This window comes from Jaculus jaculus, chromosome 13 (genome assembly GCF_020740685.1).
Source record: "Jaculus jaculus isolate mJacJac1 chromosome 13, mJacJac1.mat.Y.cur, whole genome shotgun sequence".
Lineage (NCBI taxonomy): Eukaryota > Metazoa > Chordata > Mammalia > Rodentia > Dipodidae > Jaculus > Jaculus jaculus.
The window spans coordinates 85,524,737-85,548,759 of NC_059114.1; the positions used below are offsets into that span (position 1 = coordinate 85,524,737).

Genomic DNA, 24,023 nt, shown 5'->3' on the forward strand with positions numbered 1-24,023 from the left:
CAAATATTTTCATTTTCTGAAAGCACTTGAGATTGAATTTTTTTTTTCCATTCACAGTTATTCACATCCCTCCATTTAGCTACTACGTGCTCTGAAGGTTCACAGTTGAATTTCTCATTCCTTTGGAAGTTGTGCTATTTGAATCAGCAGATACAGTAAAGGTATCTATTAAATACATCATCTTCCACAGGAAATGAAGGAGGGAAAATGGAATAGGAAAAAAGAAAGAAAGAAAAGAATGTTCACGTATCCTTGCCCGGAGGAGCACTAATGGGTTATGAACCCTTTCAGAGTCATACCACAGAGAGAAAGATGGTTGCCTTGGAAACAAGACAGACCAGTTAGTTACACTCTCCCAAGAGCATCTAATCTATTCAGCAAATGCAGGCTAGAACAGGTGGCTAACGTAGATGCTGTCAGAAAGCGTCTGCTTTGTAACACTGGCACAGTCACACTTTCTGGTGCACAAAGTGGATTCTTGTCCTCTATACAGAAAAGCTAACAAGGTATATTTCAGTGTGACTCACAGCGTTTATGTAAATAGGACTGCTCTCTGCATATATCCTGCTTTTTATACATTTCTGAGAAAAGCAATGGTTTCTTAATTTGCAAAATAACCCGTGCCAACTTCTTAATTACGCCGGTTACTTTCAAAGTGGAAATCATCTCAAAGCCTAACTATAAATTTTTAGCATTTGGTCTTTTAATTAATCAGATACCATTATGAATTTTAAAAGCTAGAGGGTTGGATGTCAGATTTCACAATTCTTGCTTTAAATGATAAACAACCACAGACATTCCAATCCCATGAGGCCAACCCCGAGCACACAGGTATTTGTAACTAATCTTGGACTGTCAAAGGAAAAGGAAAGAAAATGTAAAGCTAGTTAAAGCTCATTATAATGTACAGAGAAAGTCTGGAAAACTTGCAGTCTATATTTTCTAGATGACAGAGAATTCTACTGAGTCCCGGTTTTCTTTCCCAGCCTCAACTCCATGCACATTTCCCTTGCACATCTTGCATCCAGAGATGCATTTTCCTCCCCACACCCCTGCCCTTTGTGTCTGCTGATATCTCTGCCCTAGGATGGTCTCCCAGGCCTGGATTCCTGGCGCTGTGCTTATCCACTCTCATGCTAAGAGCAGACCTTTGCTCTCCCCCAGAGCTTCTCCTTGGTGAGCCCAGAAGAACTGCTTATTTGGGTGATAAACAGGCCCCACAGGGCAAGCATTTTCCTTGCCATTTTCCTTCCTATTGAAACTCCCAACCCTTAAATGTAGGGATTGTATTGTAGTCACTTTTCATGCTCAAAGGATTACAAGGCATGGTATGAAAACAAAATTACCCGATAAAGGAATGAATAAATTAACCCATTGAATGGATAAATGAAAGTGTCTTGTTGACAAAGAAGAACCTGCACCAATCTAATATACGCTAAACTATTTTCAGAAATTAAAATGAAAATCTCATTAGCTTAGATAAATGAATAGTAAATGAATCTTGTAAATGCTGTCTTAAATGGAGTCTAGTTGAAGCTGGATCCGGTCCACCTTCAGGCTGCTGACCCTGCTCATAGCCACACTAAGAGTCTCTCTAATAAAAGTCTTGGGCTTCTCAGCACAAAGCTTCACAAAGACTGGGCTCGACTTGGTGCACATTCCGTTTTGATGTGGTACTCCATGCTACGTAGTAATTACACGAGCAAGTGTTTGTTGAAAATGACATTTATAATAGGGACAATGTTGGCAAGTGGAGGTCCTGGTGGCTTTTCCCTATTGATCTGCTCTTGAAGTCTTGCAATTGTTTCCAGAGGTGACCCTGGCCAAATAAGGACGTTTCCTTGGCAACCGGGTAACTGCTTCCAGCATGTAGGGAAAAATGTGTGTCTGTTTGTGTTGTACTCAGCTACACCCAGAGATGCCGTGTTGCTTCAGAGAGAAAGAGAGAGCCTCCATTTTTAAGTAGCAGTCAGCTCTCGGGGGCAGAATGCAAGTTACTCTGCAAAACAAGAGGGAATCTTAATTACCAGGCAACTGTTTCCTGCACTGAGGAAAAAGATACAGCCTCCATGTTGATGCATATTTTTATCTCCCACCCAAAGGACCTCAGGTATGCCAACACACACACACACACACACACACACACACACACACACACACACGTAGATCATTCTTCTATCACCTGTCATTTTATTTTATGTGGTAAATATTTATGCTTCCTATCAATTTACTACATTTCTCCATTTTGCTTATTTCCTACCTCTAGCAATGCCTTGTTTGAATATCTTAGTTTCTAATACTAACCAAATTAGAGATCAAATTAAGCAACATGTCATGGCTATAAAGACATGTTTGGAGCCCAAACTACATAGCCCATGTAGTCCCGTAGTATTGCAAGGAGAGATGGAAAACTACAACAGCTCTTGAAGTCAATGTTACTTATAATAAATTTCCCTTTAGTTCTTATTTGTTCACAGCTTTCAAATAAAATACTAACATTCACTATGGTTTTCCTTCCAAGAGGATCTGGAACTCATGTTTCTTACAACTGGTGATGTTTGGATATGGATATGTCAAGAAACCTGGGAAGTCTCATGTTTCAGACACATACCCGCATTAGTAGAATTGCTTTGTCTGGATTTAATGACCACAAAAAAATCATTGAAGGCATCCAAGAGATGCTTACAGGTACTGTGTTTCTGTAAATGGATAAATTGGATTTTAGTGTGGAAAATGGCATATTAAAGGCTAAAACTTAGCCTATCTTCTTCAGTGAACAGTATCAGAGGCCAAAGTGTGAACAGAAGTACAATGCCCTTGCTCACATCCAATGTGTGGAATATACATGTTACAATACCATTTGACAAGTAGGGTTATAAATTCATGGTTTCAAGTATACTTTCTTCGAATTCACTTGTAAATTTACATCTACAATGAACATGAAAAATAATTCAACCACTTATTTTATATGAGAAAATGATCACCAAATGGACTGGTTAGTCATAGACTTTGGAGGAAAATCAGAAACAAAAATCTACTGATTTTTTAATTGATATATAAACGTTTGCCATAACTTCTTCACTGAAGGAATTACTTTTGTATTGTGAGGATGTAGATCAGTGAAAAAAGTGTGCTATCACGCACAAAGGCTTGGGTTCAATAACCGTGAATAGTCACCAGAAATGGTAGTGCCTACCTGTAATCCCAGCATTCGGGAGGTGGGGAAGAGAGGCTATCAAGCTCAAACTCATATTTGACTACAAAATGAGTTCCAAGCTGGAATGGGGTTCCTCAAGCCTTGAGTTCAGTCTCCAGCACTACATAAATCATGTGGGTGACATAGGCAATTGGGAGGTAGAAGAAGGAGTTGAGGGTCATCCTTAGTGAGAAAGTTTAAGGCCAACCTGGACTACATTAAGTAATGCTGCCTTGGGCTGGAGAGATGGCTTAGCAGTTAAGGTGCTTGCTTGCAAAGCCTAAGGACCCATGTTTAACTCTCCAGATCCCACGTAAACCAGATGCACAAAGGTGAAACAAGTGCAAGGTCACACATGCCCACTAGGTGGCGCAAGCATCTGGAGTTGTCTTTCAGTGGCTGAAGCCCTGGAGCTCCAATTCTCTCTCTCCCTCTCTCTCTCTCTCTCTCTCTCTCTCCCTCCCTCCCTCCCTCTCTCTTTCTCTCTGTCTGTCTCTCTAAAACTAAAAAACTAATGCCTCAAAAGAAAAATTACACTTGCCTTTAACTGCATTCTTGTTTTCTTTGAAAATAATGTTTAACTTTCAACAATCTGTAACAATTTTTTCATGTGTACATTTGTAGTGTTGCTGGTTACCAATATTCTCAAAGATAAACAGGAAACAATATTTAGAGAGGCTTAGTAAACATTGGTCAATTTTAGGGCATGCATGTATAACAATAACATAATGAATCCAATAAATATGCCCAAAGATTATATATTAATGAATAATTTTTAAAACAAGTCATCTTGGGATATGTAGGAAGTGCTGAGCCAAAGGTGTGATCACACTGGTGCTGCCATTTCCAAAATTCTCATATTTGTCTACTCATGGCCACAAAGTGGATACAGCAGCTTTCAGCATCACAATCTGCTTTCAAGAAACAAAGGTGAAGGAGTCATGCCAGAACTTGTATCAGGAATGCCTTAATGCAGTACCCATATATCAGGGAAATCCAAGTCGTGCATAAACTTAGGAAGTTTATATTCATGTCTCATTGTCCATAATCAAAGGATATGACCACTCACTTACAAGAGAATGTGAGAGCTTAGGTCTAGAGCTAATACAGCCGAGCTGATAATGGAAAAATAGAGTAGAAATAGTTGAGCATAAGTGAAAATACTATGTTCATTTGGATATGATATTCAATATGATAATTTATATGAAAGACAATAGATAAATATATATGATAGATGACTGGTAAATAGCTAACATATATAAATATGTGTAGAGAGAGAAATAATAGGCAATTATCTGATAGAGACAATAGATAATACATGATAGGCAGACATGCTAAACAAGCAGAAGGCTTGGGAATGCAACCACATATAAACGTTTCCAAGTTGGCTCCACAGGGGACTATCAGAAGTTTGCTCACTTTGTAGAGAGTGCTACTCATAGCCAGAGATGACAAGCAAGTTCAGCACACAGAAAGACACAGTGCGCCTTTCCGGTGGGCAAGCCTAGGGAAAGAACCAGGTAAGAAACTCTAACTACTTCTGCATTTCTCAATGTTGTGAGTAAAATTAGTAGCGTTCATATGCGTTTCAACGCAGAGTTTGGAAGGCTTTGTTACACTATCACGAGCTATTCCTTACTTACTTTGAAATCACTCCCAACTCTCCTAACACAGCTTTCTTTCCTTTCCTGCCGATCAGTGTAACACCATGTGAAAAGGAAGAGGGCTGTAGAAGCTGCCACGGGATCAGGCCAGCAGCTCCCATTTCCAGGGCATTTTCACCCCCTCATCCTTCAGAAAGCAAGGCTGAAACACAGTCCTACCTTCTTCTTCCTGGCTCCCTGCCGCACTGCTCACCTGGCTTGCAGCTGTTATCAGAGTGCTTACAACAGTGACTGGTGCGGAGCAGTCAGTCATCAACGAATATTGTATAGCCTGAGATAAAATTCGCTGATGTCTACAAAACTCCCTCATAGCCTGGGCTGCATATCAAGAGAGTTAAATCCCATCCCCTCAGCAAACACCTCACTGGTCAGCTGAGACAGAGATGGCTTCAGAGCAAGGACCACATGCTGAGATTTTATTCCTCCCTTCATCAAACCCAGATTTAGAAAATGAGGGGATTTTTGTTGCTAAAAATGATTTTATTGTTAATGCCCATCAAAGTGATATCAATTAATGCCTTAGTCTACACCATTAAAATATAGCTCACTTAACTTGTTTCTGGCAGACAGTCAGTGCATGAACCCTGTTCCAAGAATACTGTACAAGTTCAAAAGTATTCAGATTTCCAACCAGAGGCTAGTGAAAATCTCAGAGAAAATTCATAAGACCCAAGTCAAATTTCAGGATATATATAGGCACTCATACATCAATGGAGAATTGTTTTTCAGATCGCTTGACCTATACTATTAAAGCAAATTATTCCCGGAGGGTAAATAAGCTAATACTTCCCAGAGGCTTGTTACTCCAAGAAATAAAATCAAATAACTCTTTAAAGAATAGGATTCTATAAACTCATGTTTATTTTTAAACTTTATCTATGCAACCTAGGTACAATTTTTAACCAACAAAAATGGAGGTGAAGTAATTGTTTATGGCTGAAAGATTTAAATATTGATTTGTCGAAAATAAATATTTTCGTGCCTTAATTCATATGCAAAAGACAGATCAACATTAATACTGTGGAAGATGCAATTTTACAATGGAGGAGTCTGTAAACTCCACATAAGCTCTCACCAAGTCAAACCCTGCATTTAAAAAGTGACTTTTGACATGGACTCTACTTTTTAATTGTGGTATTTTTTACTGATAACACATGCAAGCAGAGCATAAACAGAGCCCAGCCCGGGGAGTCTGGGTGTACACCCCGTTCCCCCGGATTTCAATAACGCTGCCAAGTGTAGGTTCTTTCCATAAGTACTGCACAAAGAAATTTTTAGTTCAGACATTTTATTCCACTTAAAGAAAATGAACCATTAAAAAAAAGATGCAAAGCAAAACGTACAAACAAGACAGAAATAAGTCACCAAGCAGAAGCCTGAAGCATTAATTGAACATTACCTTTGTCTCATAGCGAGGAGCATGCGCTCACCACGGGCACGTCTGTCTTTTCTCAGTGCTGACTTCAAACCCCCAGCTGAGAAGGCAGCTGTGCAGAGCCAGGAATGGGGCGCTCAGCAGGAGCCCGCATCCTAACGCTACTCCCAGAAACTCCTGCTTGCTTTCTGTCGCTGTGCTGTCATTAACAACGCCAAAAATGTGAAATGATGTCCTCTCTCTGCAGCCGTGGTACAAAGATCACAGTGATCGTTTCCCTAACGACTTCAAAAGCCTGCGCCACCTTACTTTTATTGTTATTTTCAAGGCACTGGCTGTTTTTCAAGATGTTTGAATTCTGAAGAGCATTCGTTAATCATAATCAGAACCTTGTGGCTGGGGATGGCACAGCAGACGTGAATGTTGCTTTTTCCGATGCCAAGAAAAGAAAAAGAAATGAAAAAAAATGAATTAAGCTTCACTGTCGACAGTAGAATTTTTTTTTCTCCCTAGATTGTACTATTGAGACACGTTTAATTTTAAAATTAAGCTGGCCGTGGTGGCGCACGCCTTTAATCCCAGCACTCTAGAGGCAGAGGTAGGAGGATCGCTGTGAGTTTGAGGCCACCCTGAGTATACACAGTGAATTCCAGGTCAGCTTGAACTGAGTGAGACTCTACCTCAAATAGAAAAACAAAAAAAAAAGAGCAAAAAAAATTTTCAGGTATCTTATAGATGCATCAATACAAAATTTATTATAACCCAAAATAAGAAAAAAAAATAAACATTGGCTAAAATCCCATGAACATGGATTTAAACTGTTTGCTGCCATATAATGACAGTAAACATACTGTACAAAGTAGTATGAAAAAGATATAAAAATAATTACTAAGAAAATACTGAGTGATATAATGGCTGCAGTAGCTGGCTGCCAGACCTGACTGATGTCACAAGACTGTCATAAATGAATGAAGCACATCACATTCAAAGAAGGGAGTTCTGGAAAGCAATGGCCTTCAGTACCTACAGAATTATTTACATTTCTAAAAGCAATATCAATTTTAAACACATCTTCTTTTTGTTACTTATTTATTTATTTATGAGAGTTAGAGAGAGAATGGTCACACCAGGGCCTCCAGCCACTGCAAACTACATCCAGACACATGTTCCGCCTTGCGCAGCTAGCTTGGGTCCTGGGGAATCGAACCTGGGTCTTTATGTTTCACAGGCAAGCGCCTTAACTGCTAAGCCATCTATTCACCCCCTAAACACATATTCTTGATGGATACAAGTAAATTAATGCATATAAAATGTACATGGATATTGGCATCTATTATAAGGACATTTGACTTAAATGTTTAAGATCATATTTAATACATTAACAACTTAAACATATATTTTGTGATGTCACTGAATACAGGTACTTTTAAAAATATTTTAATTGGGCTGGAGAGATGGCTTAGCGGTTAAGCGCTTGCCTATGAAGCCTAAGGACCCCGGTTCGAGGCTTGGTTCCCCAGGTCCCACATTAGCCAGATGCACAAGGGGGCGCACGCGTCTGGAGTTTGTTTGCAGAGGCTGGAAGCCCTGGTGCTCCCATTCTCTCTCTCCCTCTATCTGTCTTTCTCTCTGTGTCTGTCGCTCTCAAAATAAATAAATAAATAAATAAAAATATTTTAATTTATTTATTTTAGAGAGAAAGAGGCAGAGATGGAGAGAGAGAGGGGGAGAGAATGGGAGCAGCTGGGCCTCCAACCACTGCAAAGGAACTACAGATGCATGTGCCCCCTTGTGCATCTGGCTTACGTGGGCCCTGGAGAATCAAGCCTGGATCCTTTGGCTTTGCAGACAAATGCCTTAACCCCTAAGCCATCTATTTCTCCAGCCCACAAGAATTTTTAAATCATTTATTTATTTATATTCACAAGTGCAGAAAGAGAGACAGAGAGAGATAGAGGAGAGAGAGAATGGGCAGACACAGCAGGGCCTCTTGCCATTGCTAATGAACTCCAGCGCATGCATCACTTTGTGCATCTGGCTTTACATGCATCCTGGGAAACAAACCCTGGGCTGTCAGGCTTTACAAGCAAGCACCTTTAACCACTGAGCCAATTCCGCAACCAAGAAGTACTTTCCACCTCAAAGCTGCAATCAGATATGAAAAGTCAGTTCAAAACTTTTGACAAGGAGGATTAATTCCAAGTCAGTTCAGATGCCTCTTATATTTTATATTTACTTAATTGTCCAATTTGATTTGGGGTAACACATGAAGTTGAAATGCTAGATTTCAGAAATTCTAATTTAACTATGGATTGTGTCATCCAACAAGTATTTATGAGATAAACTCCAGGATTTTATCAGTCTAACTTGAAGCTAAGCTTGCATAAAACAAAAATTCAGATACAAACATCATAGACAGCTTTCTTCAAGAAGTTTCTCTTATTCAACAGATGAATCCCAAACAAAATCATTTGGAACATAGAATAATTGCATACGACTACTATGTAATAACAAATTATCACAAATATAGCTACCTAAAATAAAACACAATGATCTCAGTTTGAAAATTCAATGCACAGATTTTATAGAGGATCTTGCAGCTCAAAAATATTGATATTTTGCTTGATGCTTATAACCAGTTGTTTTTTTCCCATAACTATTGACAAATCCATTATAGTTATGACTGCCAATAGCAATTTTTTCCTCAAGAAATTAAAGAGTTTGTCCTGTGAAACATCATTTTAAAAGTATTATTCAATTTTATTATCAACTTTATTGAAGTAGGTTCTAAGATGCTACTTAAAATATCTGTTACTGAACAGGATAATTAAGAATATATTTATAATGTTTTAGAATGGTATTTTTTGCCATGCCTCAAAATAATTCCAGATAGATTAGTTGGACTTAATACCAGAAACAAGGTTCAGCGATTGAAAAGATGCATGAGAGTAAGAAGGGAATCATGTACACCAAGGGAAATATTTGACCTGCTGAACAATATAAAATTTTAATATGGTAAAGGTCATTTCTTATTTTTAATTGACACATTCAATTACACATGTTGAGTGAGGTATGGTAATTTGATACATATACATAATGTATAATTATCAAATCTGTCTCCTCCAACACTTGAAAATTTAATGTGATGGGAGTGATTAAGCACTTGTCTTGTGGCCATTTTGAAGCAAACACTAGCTGGTATAGATTGTGGCTAGCACTGAGGCCACGGCCTCCTAGCTACCTGAATTTCGTACCCATTATCTAATCCTTCCCCACGCCACCGTCCCTCCCTCCTTCCTCACCCTCCTGAGCCTCCACTGGCCACGACCCCAATTCTCCAGGAAGAAGTCAACATGCTTGGCTTGCACATGTGAGGAAGAAATTGTAAATTATTTTAACTAACCGTAAAAGCGTCTTTGACTTTGTACTTAAAGCTAGCACACATTCAGCGAGAAGCATGAGGTTTCAATTAGCCAATTGACAGAGAACAAGAGCGATGTGGGTTCAGGCTCATCATTCCTCTTCCGAGTGAGCACATCAGCTCAAATGTGGCTAAAAGACAAATTCCACTTTCACCTACTGAGTCTATTTTTTAAATATGGAATGCACAGTAATTGTAGAGGTGTCACATCACAGAGCACCGTTGATAGGTCAAAAAGGCGCAGAGCACTTGCCAGAGAGACATGGCGACAGACTAGAGCCAGGGCAGTGACCACTCATTAGACACTAGCAGCCGTCTCTGGCGCTTTAGTTTGAAAGAAACGGTGCACTGGTTATAGCCCAACCTATTATGCCAGCAGTGAGGAAAAATGTAAAAAATAAAAAAGCACAAATATCCCACTAGCTAAATAATTCAGAAAATGAAATTGACAGGGGACATTATGCACTGGACTGTGAGAAATGATGGACCCAAACTATTAACAAAATTAGGTGACACGGGCCTCCATTCCCGTGGAGACAAACAAGCGAAGCTTCAGGCAAGGCAAATAAACGTTACCCTCTTCACACTAACCTGCTCTTATTTATTTGCCACTAAGTGCTTATTTCTTTATTTACCAATACCACAAGTATTGCCCTGCCCCTCTCACCTACTGAAGAGTAGTTGTGAAGGAGCTAAATGGTAAACTGGTTCTCTCTTCTAACACCCTCCAAGTAGGGCATGGTCCTCTCCTGGTTAATACCCATAAAAATCACACTCTATAATTCCCAAACCTTTCAGAACCCTACTGCCAAAAAAGACACAGTTCCTTTCCTGAATGTTCTCCTTCATGGCAGGAATGGGTTCTCATGGTCTAAGGAAGGTAGATTTCAATAGCTTCTACCATGACAGTCTATGATATTGATAAGTACCTGGTCATTCTAATAATAGCACACAGAATAGTAAAGCACGCCTATACCTACATGAAACCCATGGAAAGAAGACATTGGACATGCTGTGGTTTAACTCACAATAGTGCTGAGAAGTGACAGTGGAGTGCTCAACACTAAGAGAGATTATCTATTGGACCCTCCAAGGCTCAGAGACCATTGTGGAAGAAATGGTGGAAAGAATGCAAGAACCAAAGGAAGGGGAGGACTCCTTACAATGCTGTCTTCCAGATGCAAAGTAGTCTCGATAGTCATGTCCTCACAGTGACCGACCCTGCCTACACAAGGCCTGCATAATACTGGCATCAAAATAGAAGAGCCTAATTGGAAAGAAAAGGTAGAGTGGAGGGGGGACTTAAGAAGGGGAAATTGGGGCTGGGGAGATGGCTTAGTGGTTAAGGGTCCTTGCCTGCAAAGGACCTCGGTTCAGTTCCCTAGGACCCACGTAAGCCAGATGCACAAGATGGTGCATGCATATGGAATTCATTTGCAGTGGCTGGAAGCCCCGGCATACCTATTCCCTCCCTCTCTCTCTCTCTCTCTCTCTCTCTCCCTCCCCCACCCCTCTCTCTCTCTCCCCTCTCCCAAATAAATAAATAAAATAACATTTAAAAAAGAAGGGGAAATATTGGGGATCACAGGAGGGAATTATATTCCTAGTATATTGTCTAGACTTATGGAAATTTTCAATAAAAGTTTTATTTTTTTAATTGTAAAGGATTTTTATCATTATCATTGATAACTTCCATCTTATTTTCTTCCCTACTTTCTTATATTTTTAAATCTAGTAAATTATATTTCTAATAAAATCCTTTTATTTAAAAATGCATAAAATGTGATTATAGTATCTCTTCTGTCAACTAAATATGAAATCTCCATGTATCTGATCCACAAATGTTTATTTATTCAGAAAGAAATGCATATGAAAATGATACTAAGCTGATATATATTAATAATGAACTCGAAGTCCATAAGCTAATTGATATAATAATTGGTTGATTCATTCACCTACATGGTTGTTTTATTTATAATATATGAAATGGACCAAATTATAAGCATCTCTTCATGTTTTGAAATTTTATTTATTTACTTAAAGACAGAGAAAGGGAGACAAAGGGCGAGAGAGAGAATAAGTGTACCAGGGTCTTTTCCCACTGCAAACAATCTCCAGATGCATGTACCACTTTCTGCATCTGGCTTTACATAGATAGTGGAGAATTGAACCCAGGCCCTTGAGCTTTGCACGCAAGTGCCCTTAACCATTTAGCCATCTCTCCAGCCCCCATTTGGTCGTTTTTGATACATATAACAATGTAAAGACTAACTCTTCACATTTGTCTGTTCTTTCTTTTGTGTTCATTCATTTTTTTCTGTCATCAAATATCCATTGACCTTCTTTAAGTTCCCAGAATTGGCTGTCCATAGGCAGAATAGATCACAACGAGCTTGCTTTATAGTGTGGAGGTGGGGACAGCAAACGTCTGTCAAAGAGAGGACTACAGCCTCCCTTCTCAAGTGCGCAGGACGCTGTAGGGCAGGGTCATGTACATATCTGTTCTCTTACATAGAGGATGGGAGCAGAAAGGGGTGCGCTCAGAATACTTGTTTACCATCTCTTAATAATGAGTACATGTTTGTTGGGCAGAAAAAAAGGAAGAACATTCCAGGCTGCGTAAGTGTATATGATTAAGAACTAAAATGAGAAAGTCAATACTGCACAAGATTCAGGAAGTTGAGATCAATATGGAAGGAACTGCTAAAGGGTTTGTGGAGAGAAGGACTCTAGCTAGATCTAAGAAAGCAGAGTAGGGAAGAGAGGAAAGGAAGAAAGTTCCATGAGGTGTACCTGCCTATTTTTCTCACCTGTCACATGGTGGACAATGTCCATATTTGTAGGTATTTTCACTTGCGAACAAACAGTTATAAGGAAAAAATTTAACAACACAGGTTTAGTTTTGTGGCAATCGCACCAAGTAGTTTTATGTCCTACACTTTAAACTATAGGGTCCCCTGACTAGCTTCCACTCCTGTGGTTAAAAAAAAAAAAAGTGGGCCGGAAAGATGGCTTAGTGGTTAAGCGCTTGCCTGTGAAGCCTAAGGACCCCGGTTCAAGGCTCAATTCTCCAGGACCCACGTTAGCCAGATGCACAAAGGGGTGCACGCATCTGGAGTTCGTTTGCAGTGGCTGGAAGCCTTGGCACACCCATTCTCTCTCTCTCTCTTTCTCTCTGCCTCTTTCTCTCTCTGTCACTCTCAAATAAATAAATAAAAATTAAAAAAAAAAAAACTTCAGTTGCTGAAGTATGTTGAGTACCTTTCTTGAGTCAACATAGGCTGTCAACAGACAAGTTATTGGAAGTTTAAAGAACTTTCTGATCTCATCCAATTACCCATGAAGATGCCCCATCTGCCAGGATTTCCTCCACAGTCCAACAAAGGGGATCTGCTGATACACTACTATGGGTTTTTTGTTGCTGTTGTTGTTTGTTTTGTTTTTATGAATTATTCTCTGAACACAGAGTTGGGCTAAGTATGAAATAAAGTGTAAGGCAATGCATTTTTTTTTTTTGGAAACTAACTTGCTAGGAATTACAGATCAGTCCAATTTTAATGGGGAAAACGTTTGCCACGTTCCAAAGGTATAAAAATACAAAGTGAGGGACGGATACATTTCAAACTTTAAGTCGGGTTTGGAAGCGTTGCGAGTGTGCTTACACACGGTGGGCATGCAGAGCACAGGCCAACAGAGGAGAGAGGAGCGTGGGGGAGAGTGAGGTCTGGTGGTGCATACGGGGGACATTAGCACAGGGCATGAAAAGAAAGTGGGCCACATTTGGGCAGGAGGAAGAATTCAGTGGAAGGAATGGTTTTGAAAGTGATATGAATAAGAAACCAGGTACATTCCACTTGGAAAAAACTCTCCTAGTCAGGAAAGCAGTTTTCTTTTCCCTTCCCATCCTCATTCGCCTACTTCTTTCTCTGAAACATCCTCCCTTCTGCTCCATTAGCAATGGCACGCGCAAGAAGCGGGTACCTCCCACAAGCTAAAGACAGACGCATCGCACCAAAGAGATGTCACCAGACCATTCAGTTTTATCCGATGTCATGTTGAAAGTCACACTTGTTTTCTCTGTAAATGATTGGCCAGTGGGTTAATGGGGAGGTAGACCAAATGGATATGCAGAGGATGACTTGTGAGTGTTCACACAGCTATGAAGGAATTTTCTTTGAAATCCGGAACATATTGTTTGTTATTCATAGCAAAAAGGAAAGAAATAGCACTCTCAGTGTTTAGTTTCAAAATCATCCATGTTACAGAAGGAATTCTGTGAGCATAAATTCAAACCTTTCACAGGTATTTTCACAGCCAATTCAATGTTACCCTGCTTAAAAGCAAAAGCTGCCGGGTGGGGTGGTACACACCTTCAATCCTAGCACTTAGGAAGCAGAGGTAGGAGGATCGCCATGAGATCGAGGCCACCCTGAGACTACATAGTGAATGCCAAGTCAGCCTGGGCTAAAGAAAGACCTTAACTTAAAATAAATAAATAAATAAATAAGCAGCAGCTTCTCTGGTGGCTTGGCTTGCATATGACATGAAATTCATATAATTGGTTTAGTTGTATCATGCTGCATAACAAGCTACTCCAAAACTTAGCAACTAAAAACAGTGAACATTGTTATCTCCTAGATTCTTTGGATTGGGCTGCTGGCATAGCTTAGCTGAGTTCACTAGCTCACGATCTCTTCTGAAGCTGCCATGAAGGTTTCAAGCGGGGCCACAGTGTGGCAGCGTGCGGCGAGAGGAGGAAATGCCTCTGGGACTCACTCACGTACCTTTGGCAGGCTTCAGGTCCTGACTCAATTGTTACCAGAGCACCCCCAAAACTACTGACAACACACAGCGCAGCAGCTAGCTTTCTCAATGCAAAATAATAATAATAATAATAATAATTAATAATAATAATAAGGGAGAGAAGAATAGAGACACAGACACACAGAGGAAAGTCATGTCCTTTTTGTAGTTCAATCCCCAAAGCGACATCCTGCCCCTTTTGCCATACTGCTGTGTTTGAAGTGGCTGTAATGTACAGTGCGCACTTAAGACGCCAGGATTACACAGACGCCAGTACAAAAGGGTGGCAGGATGAGGACCTTCGAGAGGCTGCCACCCAAGGATAAAAAGGCAATCTTTAGCTAATCAGAAATCACGCGAACTTCATTAGATGTAACATATTTAATATGGAAAGTTTGAGAATGGAAAAATGCTACACATACATATATATATATCTTTGCTTATTTTTCATGTGAGTATGGATTCAAGGTACTTCTTTATATTTTGAAGTATAATTTAACATTAAAACTTGGTTATTTTTGTCTTAGGATGTTTTTAATTTGTATTGGAGGTTTTTTTTTTTTTTGACCCATGCCCCAAAGACTGGCCTTTTGTATGTAGACAGTGAAAAACAGAGAGAGAGAGAGAGAGAGAGAGAGAGAGAGAGAGAGAGAGAGAGAATTGGCATGCCAGGGCCTCCAGCCACTGCAATCGAACCCCAGACATGTGGACCACCTTGTGCACATGTGCTTCCTTGCATGCTTGTGTCATCTTGTGCATCTGGCTTATGTGGGATCTGGAGAGCCAAACATGCACCCTTAGGCTTTGTAGGCAAGTGCTTTAACTGCTAAGCCATCTCCCCAGCCTTTCATTGGGTATTTTAATATATGAGCCTACTATAAGTTGGTCATGTTCTTATCATGTTTCCCTCCTTTTCCCCTCCACCAACCCCATTCCACTGAGGACCCTCCTCTTTCAAGGCAGTTCCTTCTCTGTCTTGTCTCATTCTTTTTTTGCCACCCCCCCTCCTCTGTATCAAGATGTTATGGGCTCATAACGGTGCATGTCTTTTAGGGGTGTCAGGATTCATTGTGAGGTCATGAATGGTCCAAAGTACTTGTCCCCCCCTGTGGCTCTTACTTTCTTTACACCCCTCCCCCCCAATGTTCCCTGAGCCTTGGAGGGCGTCTTAGAGTTCTCCTTCAGTGCTGAGCTCTTGACAGCCTCTCATTTCCTACTTTGAATACTTTTATTTCTCCGCAGTGTCTACCACCATCTCCACCAAGACAGCTAAGTGGCGGCCAGTGACAGCAACTCTCATATTCAATCCACCAGTTCCTCTGCAGTGTTCCCTCAGCCCTAACAGGGGTGACAGACTTCCATGGCTGAATAGTTACTTACCTGGCTAATAACCCAATAGCCTGGCTCAACAAGGCATTGGATTTATCACCTCCTGACAAATTAGGCAAAGAGATTACCCAGCACTGAATGCAAAGACCACTTTGTATCCAATTAAAGCACCTGAGAAAATACTAATATATCAGAAGGGCATGAGGCCATTATTCCCTCAGTGTGTGTGCTGGGGGGGGGCAAGGTAGGGGAGGGAGAGGCAGTGTAACTTAATGGTTCTCTTACAACTAGACATAAAATTAATCTTTAAACATCAAAACTTCACTATTAACCGCTGTCACCCCTCTATCCACCAAGCTACTGATTCCATCAAGATTCATTGCTGACTGGTTTCCATGAGTCTCACATCCAGGACTGTCTGGCTCATTTTAGCCAAGCAAACCTGTTCATGGTCTCTGGTGTCCAGCTCCTTATTCTCATTTTCAAGTATTATACATATCCTCACCCATGACCTGAATGCTGTCCACTCACGTTCACTTTACTAAGCTTTCTGGATGAATAATCATCTGTAGAGAATCTATGCTCTCCACCATGGCAAAGCAATGGAAAACCACACTGCAAAGAATCAAACACTTGTACAGCTAGCCTTTAATCACTCACAAAGGAAGAGTGTCTGCATTATGCCATGGCCCAACATTCTTGGAGCTGATTCGCACTTCACACAGTTTTACAGATTTCATCTGGAATAGTCTATATAGTTTACCATAAAAATATTCCATCGAGCTCCTCCAAATCCATGTGCATATCTCCCCTAACACACAATCTCCCATGTGTTCACGCACCTCCCTCCGGGCTGCTGACTCAGTAAGAGTTCTTCACAGGGATAGGGAAATAACTTACTGGTTAAGGTATTTGCTTGCGAGGCGTAAGGACCCAGGCTTGATTCCCCAAGACTCAAGTAACCCAGATGCACAAGGGGGTGCATGTGTCTGGAGTTCATCTTCTGCAGTGGCTGGGAGCCCTGGTTCCCTCATTCTCTCTTTCTCTCTGCCTTTTCCTCTCCTCTCTCACTCTCCCTCAAATAAATAAATAAATAAAATATTTTTAAAAATAAAAAAAAAAGTGTTTCACAATTCAGGCTGTTACAAGCCAAGTCGTGCTGTTGGAATATATACATATAATCTGTATTTCATGATTGTTAACTAAAATCAATACTTTACCAGATATCCTAAGGTATTAGTTACTTCCATAATTGCCATGACAGAATGCTGGGCAAAAACAACTGAAGGAAGGGAGAATTTGTTTGGATTGAGAGTGTGAGGGGATGTTCCATCATGGAGGGGAAAGGTCGGTGGGAGGAGAGGGAGGGGCTGAGCACACTGAGGTGTGGTCAGGACTGCTGACGCTCAGAGCACTTTCTCCTGTTCATCTCTTACATGCGTTCCAGAGCCCTAGCACATCAGCTGGCGCCAACCACACTCACGGTGGGGTTTCCCTCCTTATGTTAGCCTCTCTGGGAAACCACCACAGACACACCTGGAAGTAGGCAACCTAGGGGATTCTAAATCCAGTGGAGTTGAGGGTGAAAATCAACTGTCACCTCTAACTTTTCCCTGATATCTTCTTCCACTATGGGATCACTTCCAGTGATGCACATCACATTCAACATTATTTCTCCTGAGACACCCCTTGGCTGTGGAATGTTTTTGAACTTTACCTTTCTATGAGTCTGTTTTGGTGTATACTGGTTGGTATTTTGTCAACTTGCCCTAAATTGAGTTTAGCTGGGAGTGTTCTCATGATTATTCCGTACTTATGGGTTTTGAGGAAGCAAACCTCAGAGCTGAGATGCCACGATCCCAGCATGTCAAAACATGGCCAAACAACTTGACTTTTCACTGACTCTATAAGCTTTCCCATCTGTCCTCCATGGGGATTTTTACCTTCATTCAGTGGAAAGTTCCTTTATTCCTCATCATTTCCCACTCTAAATACTCTATAAATAAGTTACCAAGACTCCTCTTCTATACACACATTAATATTTCCTATTTCCTTGAGGAGAAATGATACACAGAAAAATATTTGGAATATTTTCATAGTAGACATGTCTATTCTCCCCAATGAAGTTGTGGGGGTTTAGGTAGACCTTGTTTTTTAATCCCACACTATGTTATTTTGCAAATTGAAACCTCATTCAGTTGCCACCTTTGTCCCTTTGACATATCACAGCTTACAACTTACACACACACACACACATTGTGTGTTTTATCTAATTAATTCATCACCAACACCAACTCTGGTAACCATTGGTGGGGGTGACTATAAATACAAGACACCGTGACCATTCATGGGCAGACACTTGGGAGTGCAGAGGTGTTCATACAAGCTAGGGGAAAACCATCAAGCACACTGTCTATTTAGCAGTAGAGTCATTTTGAATCCATGACAGACAAGAAGTTGCACAAATGTTGTGAGCATGATGTGTTTTACGTTTTCCTTGTCAGCTCAATATAAAATGTTTTCGGGGGAATCCTAGAATGAGGGGAAGGCTAATAATGAAGAAATAATCCAAGGGGGGAAGAAAAAAAAGGACAATGGAAACCAGTAACGGTGTGGACTTGAAAAGGATATTTGAGAACATAGAAGTTAAGCATGAAAGGGCTTTGTTTACTGGCAAAATTTGGTTCCAAAAATGCAGAATCTTGAAAACGGGAAAAGAGAGAAGAGAGTCAGAAGTGTGCGTGTGGGCAGGGAAGGAGAGTGCAGGGTCAGAGACAGAATGATGTGAATCTAGGGCTGATGAAGAGCGTAAGACCAACTCGGGAATCTTTGGGAGAGTGGAGACTGGGGTGTGACATGACTCCCCAAAAAATAGACTTCCTGGGCGTCGCACTTCTGTTGTCACAAGTCTTCAATGAATACATTATAAAACGGCTTCCTTAACCTCCTTTCACGCTGATGCTTTTTCTGGGAATGCCGCACAATTCTACCACTCCAGCTCTCCTCACTGTCCACCCACACAGGCTTCGCTGAATGTTAGGAACATATGATCAAAGTGACAAACATAATGGAAGAAGAAAAGGTCCACAGAAGCGCCGTGTAATTCTGATCCTCAATGCAGAAATTAGATATTTAAAATGTAGCTGGGTGTGCCCCCTGAGATGATCCCTCTAGGAACATGTGAAAACCTGGTCACCGACAGTGTGATTAAAACAGCAGATGGCTGATCACGCGGGTAAAGAGGGTGACGAAATCCCTCAACAACACTCCAGCCTTACTGTTGTCTTCATAGGCACAGGGCAGCATGCTTGCCAGACTGCCTCGCTTTCTGCCCTCGCTGCACGCTGAAGGCGTGTGTTGAGCAGCATGGCCCATGACCTCTGAGATGACAGTGCAGCTATTTACCACTGAAAGTAAAATTGAATAGCACATAACAGTAAGTGAATGCTTAAGCATGGTTTTGTTTCTAAAGCCCAACATAGTCCTCTCATAAGTTGCTATAATATGGTCAAGAAGGTTATCTAGTTAGTGTCTGTTCTGGTAACCCACCCTTGCACACAATTATAATTCTCAATTTGCACCAATATTTCTTCAGAGCAGCAAATTTGAGCTAAAATTATCAACTGTAAAATGTGTGCATAATTGACATCATGTGTGGTGGCTTTAAAGATATTGTGAGATTAAGTTGACTTGTTCTAGTTAAAAAGCAAACATGGTGTGTGTGTGTGTGTGTGTGTGTGTGTGTGTGCACTAGAGTAAACCATTGGGTGTTATTCCTCAGGAACACTATTCACCTTTGTTGGAAACCTGTTCTTTTGTGATGTGTATATATATACATATATATATATATACACACATATATTATTCATTTTCATTTGAGACAGAGAGAAAGATTGAGAGAGAATGGGCATGTCAGGGCCTCTAGCCACTGCAAATGAACTCCAGATACATGCATCACCTTGTGCATCTGGCTGACCTGGGACCTGGAGAGTCAAACCTAGGATCTTAGGCTTCACAGGCAGATGCCTTAACCACTAAGCCATCGATCTGGCCCAGAAACCTGGTCTTTTCAATAGCCTTTAGCACAACAATTATACTAGACTGTCAGAGCAGTAAGCCCTGGAGGTCTCTGTCTCTACCTCCCCAGCACTGGTATCCCAAGCCTGAGCCACCAGGCCAAGGAGCTATGTGAACTGAACTCCGGCCCTCACGGTTGCAGAGCAATGACTTTACCCACTTTACCCCAGCACCAGAAACAATACTTTTTTAAGGTTAATTTAGTGAATTCCTTCTTAACTACAGCTTCATCTCCCTCATTTCTATTTGAGGATTACCTGAGTACACAGATAGAAGACGTGATTAAATCAGGGTTGTTTTTTGTTTTTTTCTTTTCTTTGTGGTGTAGCATATGTTTTGTGATATAGTCCTGATATATTTGAGTAAACTTGCCAATCTTTCTTTGCCTCTAATTCATTAGTTTCACATTCAAAAGGTTTTCAAATTCATCAGAGCTATCTGAGGCATGAGCATGACTAAGTACAGAAAAGGGATATCCAGGATTAGTTGAGTGTGTGAATGAAGACCATAGGTAATTCTTTATTGATTGGACAGTGAAAACCTGTGGAAAGCTAGGCCCATGACATTCATTGCACTAGCAATGTCAGTCCCTAATTAGGCAGAGGCACTGGCGTATGAAGACCCCACCACAAACACACAAGGACCCTCGGCAAAAACTCATCAATGCTTTCAAAACACAGCACATTCATCTTGTGCTCATTTGAGGTAAATTAGCAAGCTTATTAGGTTCTCTGTTCTGATTCACTTCCTCGTCATAATCTTTGACCTACTACTATTTCAAAGTGCATCACAGGAACAATTAGATCCTTTCTACTCCTCTCTTTATGCTGACTAAGCACTTGGCACTCTTACAAGCAGAAGACTCATTTCTCCTGCTTGGTATGGTAGATTTTTTGCTTTAAGTAGGTGCATATACCTTTTCCTGGGATGCTATAGAGCTCCAGTAAGAAACTCATAGAACAGAGATGAGAATAGATGACAGGTGAGAAAAAAAGAGAAGAGTTAAGTATTATATGCACACATATGTATTTTTGTATCACTGTGCATGTGTATCTAATGAGTTATGGAAATAGTTATACACAGACTCCAAGATTTATTTCTAAATTTTTGTCAGGTTAGTCTCCTTAGTCATGTAACATTATCCCTAGTCCCTCAAAGAAAAAACACCTTCTACATCTCCGTACAGAGCTAATATTAACATATCACCAAAAATGCAGTTGTTAAATATGTGAATTTTCTTGACAGATTTGTGCTCACTGCATAATAGGTGAGCATTTTAGTGTTTCATCTAAACCTCCAAATCGCGTGAAGGTAAGTTGCCAAGCATCCTGTCTGTTTGAAGGCAAGGATGGTCCATGAATTACTTGACAAAGGGTAGCCTGACACAGTTCTGTCACGGGCCCACAGGGAGAACGAGGGCCTCTCTTTGGATAGAACTGCCCATGAAGTGTGAAGGCAGCCAGCAGGGAAGGGTCAGAAGGGACCACTAAGGTGCTTAGCCAGGGTACACAGAATTTGGGGGCATGGCTTTTTTGGGGGGTGATATTGGACATATTATGAAGTTGCTGCCCCATTGGCATTGACAAGCTTTGCCAGGCATCCTGGAGCCTGCAGTGCTAGAAAGTACCTTCTAATTGCTGGACGGTGGACATGTGGCAGTCATAGGAGAAAGGTGCCTGATTGAAAAGGAAGTTGGAACCAACACTTAAAGAGAAGTATTTCCACATCGTATCAATTTGCTGGTTTCCACCATTGACAAAAGGCCACCTTGACTGGAATTCGTTTCACACTGGGAGAATTGGTGGTCAGGCGAGGAGCTGATGCTGTTGGCCTGAGCTTAGAGCAGAAAGAATGAACAGGAGGAAGGGGAAGAGAGAAGGGAGGGAGGAAGGGAGAGGAGCAGGAAGCAGGGAGGGAGGGAGGTTGATTTGGGGATTTTGAGTGAGTAGCCCTTTCAAGCCAGAGCCAAGTAGAAGGAAGCATTACTTTCTAATCTCTGATTTGTTTTCTACTCTGTTCTGGTCATTTTAATAGCTGCAGTCAGGGTGTTCTTTAGAGTTTTATTTGAATTCTTTATTATCTAAGCTTAAGTTGAGCAAAACTGTGATGCAACCTGAGAGTTCATCAAAGGACAACAAAAGACTGATTCATACACACAGTCCAGGCTTTCACGGTTAGTAGCAGAAAAAGTGAAGTTGGTTCTCTTCATACCTTAACATTCAATCAATTACAACATGATAATATCAAGCTGTTCCTACAAGACTGGCTGGTTTGATGATCACAGGGGAGGAGTCCGCATTGCGTGCTTAGCATGATGGATTTATAGTATGATAGTTGACTGGTTTGGTCTGTTCTTGGCCAGGTACAGAGAAGGAGAGCATATCATATATACAGTAGTTCAGGTTCAGTTGCACATGACTAATGAGAACATTCTGGACACACACCTAGCAGGGCTTTCTCAGCAGACACATGAGAAAGTACCACAAAGTCAAAGCCCCAAGCCTTGCCCCTGGGCATCATAAGGAGCTGATCTTTGTGCCAGTTTCCAGCTCACCCAGGCAGGCCCTGGTGGCAACAGTCACTGTTTAATGCCGTGGAAGTGACTCTAATGGGGAAAGGCAGAATGTACGGAGAAGGTGAACCTCCCATGGTGAGTTCAGCTCCTCAAAAGATAGGCCCTGGGACTGACTTTACACCAAGTAATGATTAAAAATATCAAATAGACCTTGTTTATGTGGGTTTTATTTACCACATAAATTGAAATTGAAAAAAATGTTTGAACTGTTTTATTACATCATTTAAACTTAACAGAGGTGGGCTGGGGAGATGGCTCAGAGGATAAAGTGTGGTCAGCTGAATTCTGAGCCCCAGAATCCACATAAAGCTGGACACTATAGAGGGCTTCCCAAGTCCCAGCACACCTGTGGTGAGATGGGAGGCAGAGACAGAATCATCTGGAAGATTACAGACCAGCTAGCCTGGTGAGTTCGGTGGTGACAAGCAGAGACCCTGCCTCAGACAAGACGGAAGTGGAGAGAACCTTACCCAAAGTTGTCCTCTAACCTCTCACACACACCATGGGCATGCGTGTGTGCATGCATGCACACACACACACACTCATGCCTGTGTTCACACACATGAATATGTACAGACACATACACACATGTGTGCCAAAAGAAAAAAAAGGCAACAATGGTGATGTTTTTATATATTAAGAAAATGTGACAAAAATACATTTTTCAAAGGAAAATAATGTTATAAAATGCTTTTTGTATTTTTGCTTTCTATTGTCTAGATGACAGTTTGGCTCTTATGCAGGATTGTCCTCTCAATCTGCTGTGATATATTGTCATAAAATCTCTCAATAAAATATGAGCATGAAGACACTGCAGCCCCCACAGGTGCGTACATGGAGCATTTTAATTGGTAGCCGACACGCCTTTGATACTTTAGCAAACTCAACTAGTGAGAATTTCTAGAGGTTATACAGACCTTCCAAATATTTTATGAGTTTATTACATGTCATCACAACCCACATTCACTATATTATTACCCTCCTGTCAGCAGAGACTTCATGTACCACAAAGCTGACAGACTCAGTGATGACAATGACTGTTTGCACTCAAAGTCACAAACCTTACCGCTGGCTAAAATACACTGTCCTCTGACAGTGTTCCCTGGCAGTGACAGGCTGGAATAATTCATTACTGAGAAAAACCTTTACCAAACCTGTACGTCCAAGACCACAGTTCATCTGCCAGTCATTCTTCACAGTATGGTATAGAAGCAGGAAGCCCGTTCACAGGTCAAGCAAACAAACACCTGACTATTTTCCCCTCAGAAAACTTCACACATCATCAGCAGGATATTAAAAGAATGCTGAAGCCAAGAGTAGAGATTTAATTAAAATAATAACTTTCCAGCTTCATCAAAGACATGTTCAAGTGAAATCAACATATTAAAAAACATTTTAAAAGCTGAAAATGCATTCGGTGATGAGCCATATGTGGTGGTGCATGCCTTTAATCCCAGCAGAGATAGGAGGCAGAGATAGGAGGGTCGCCATGAGTTTGAGACCACCCTGAGACTACATAGTGAAATCCAGGTGAGCCCGGGCTAGAGTGAGACCCTACCTCAGAAAACAAAACAAAAATAGAA

The 24,023-nt window shown here is 40.9% G+C and overlaps 1 long non-coding RNA gene across 5 annotated transcripts in view; it reads right to left on the minus strand.

The window, feature by feature from the left end:
* The window catches only part of LOC123454242, an 82,584-nt gene extending 75,920 nt beyond the window's left edge, over window positions 1–6,664 (minus strand). For all 5 annotated transcript variants that reach the window (XR_006633231.1, XR_006633229.1, XR_006633233.1 and 2 more), the window contains exon 1: window positions 6,260–6,664. This is a non-coding gene — a long non-coding RNA (uncharacterized LOC123454242). The remainder of the gene's footprint in view (window positions 1–6,259) is intronic.
* Window positions 6,665–24,023: the final 17,359 nt, after the last annotated feature.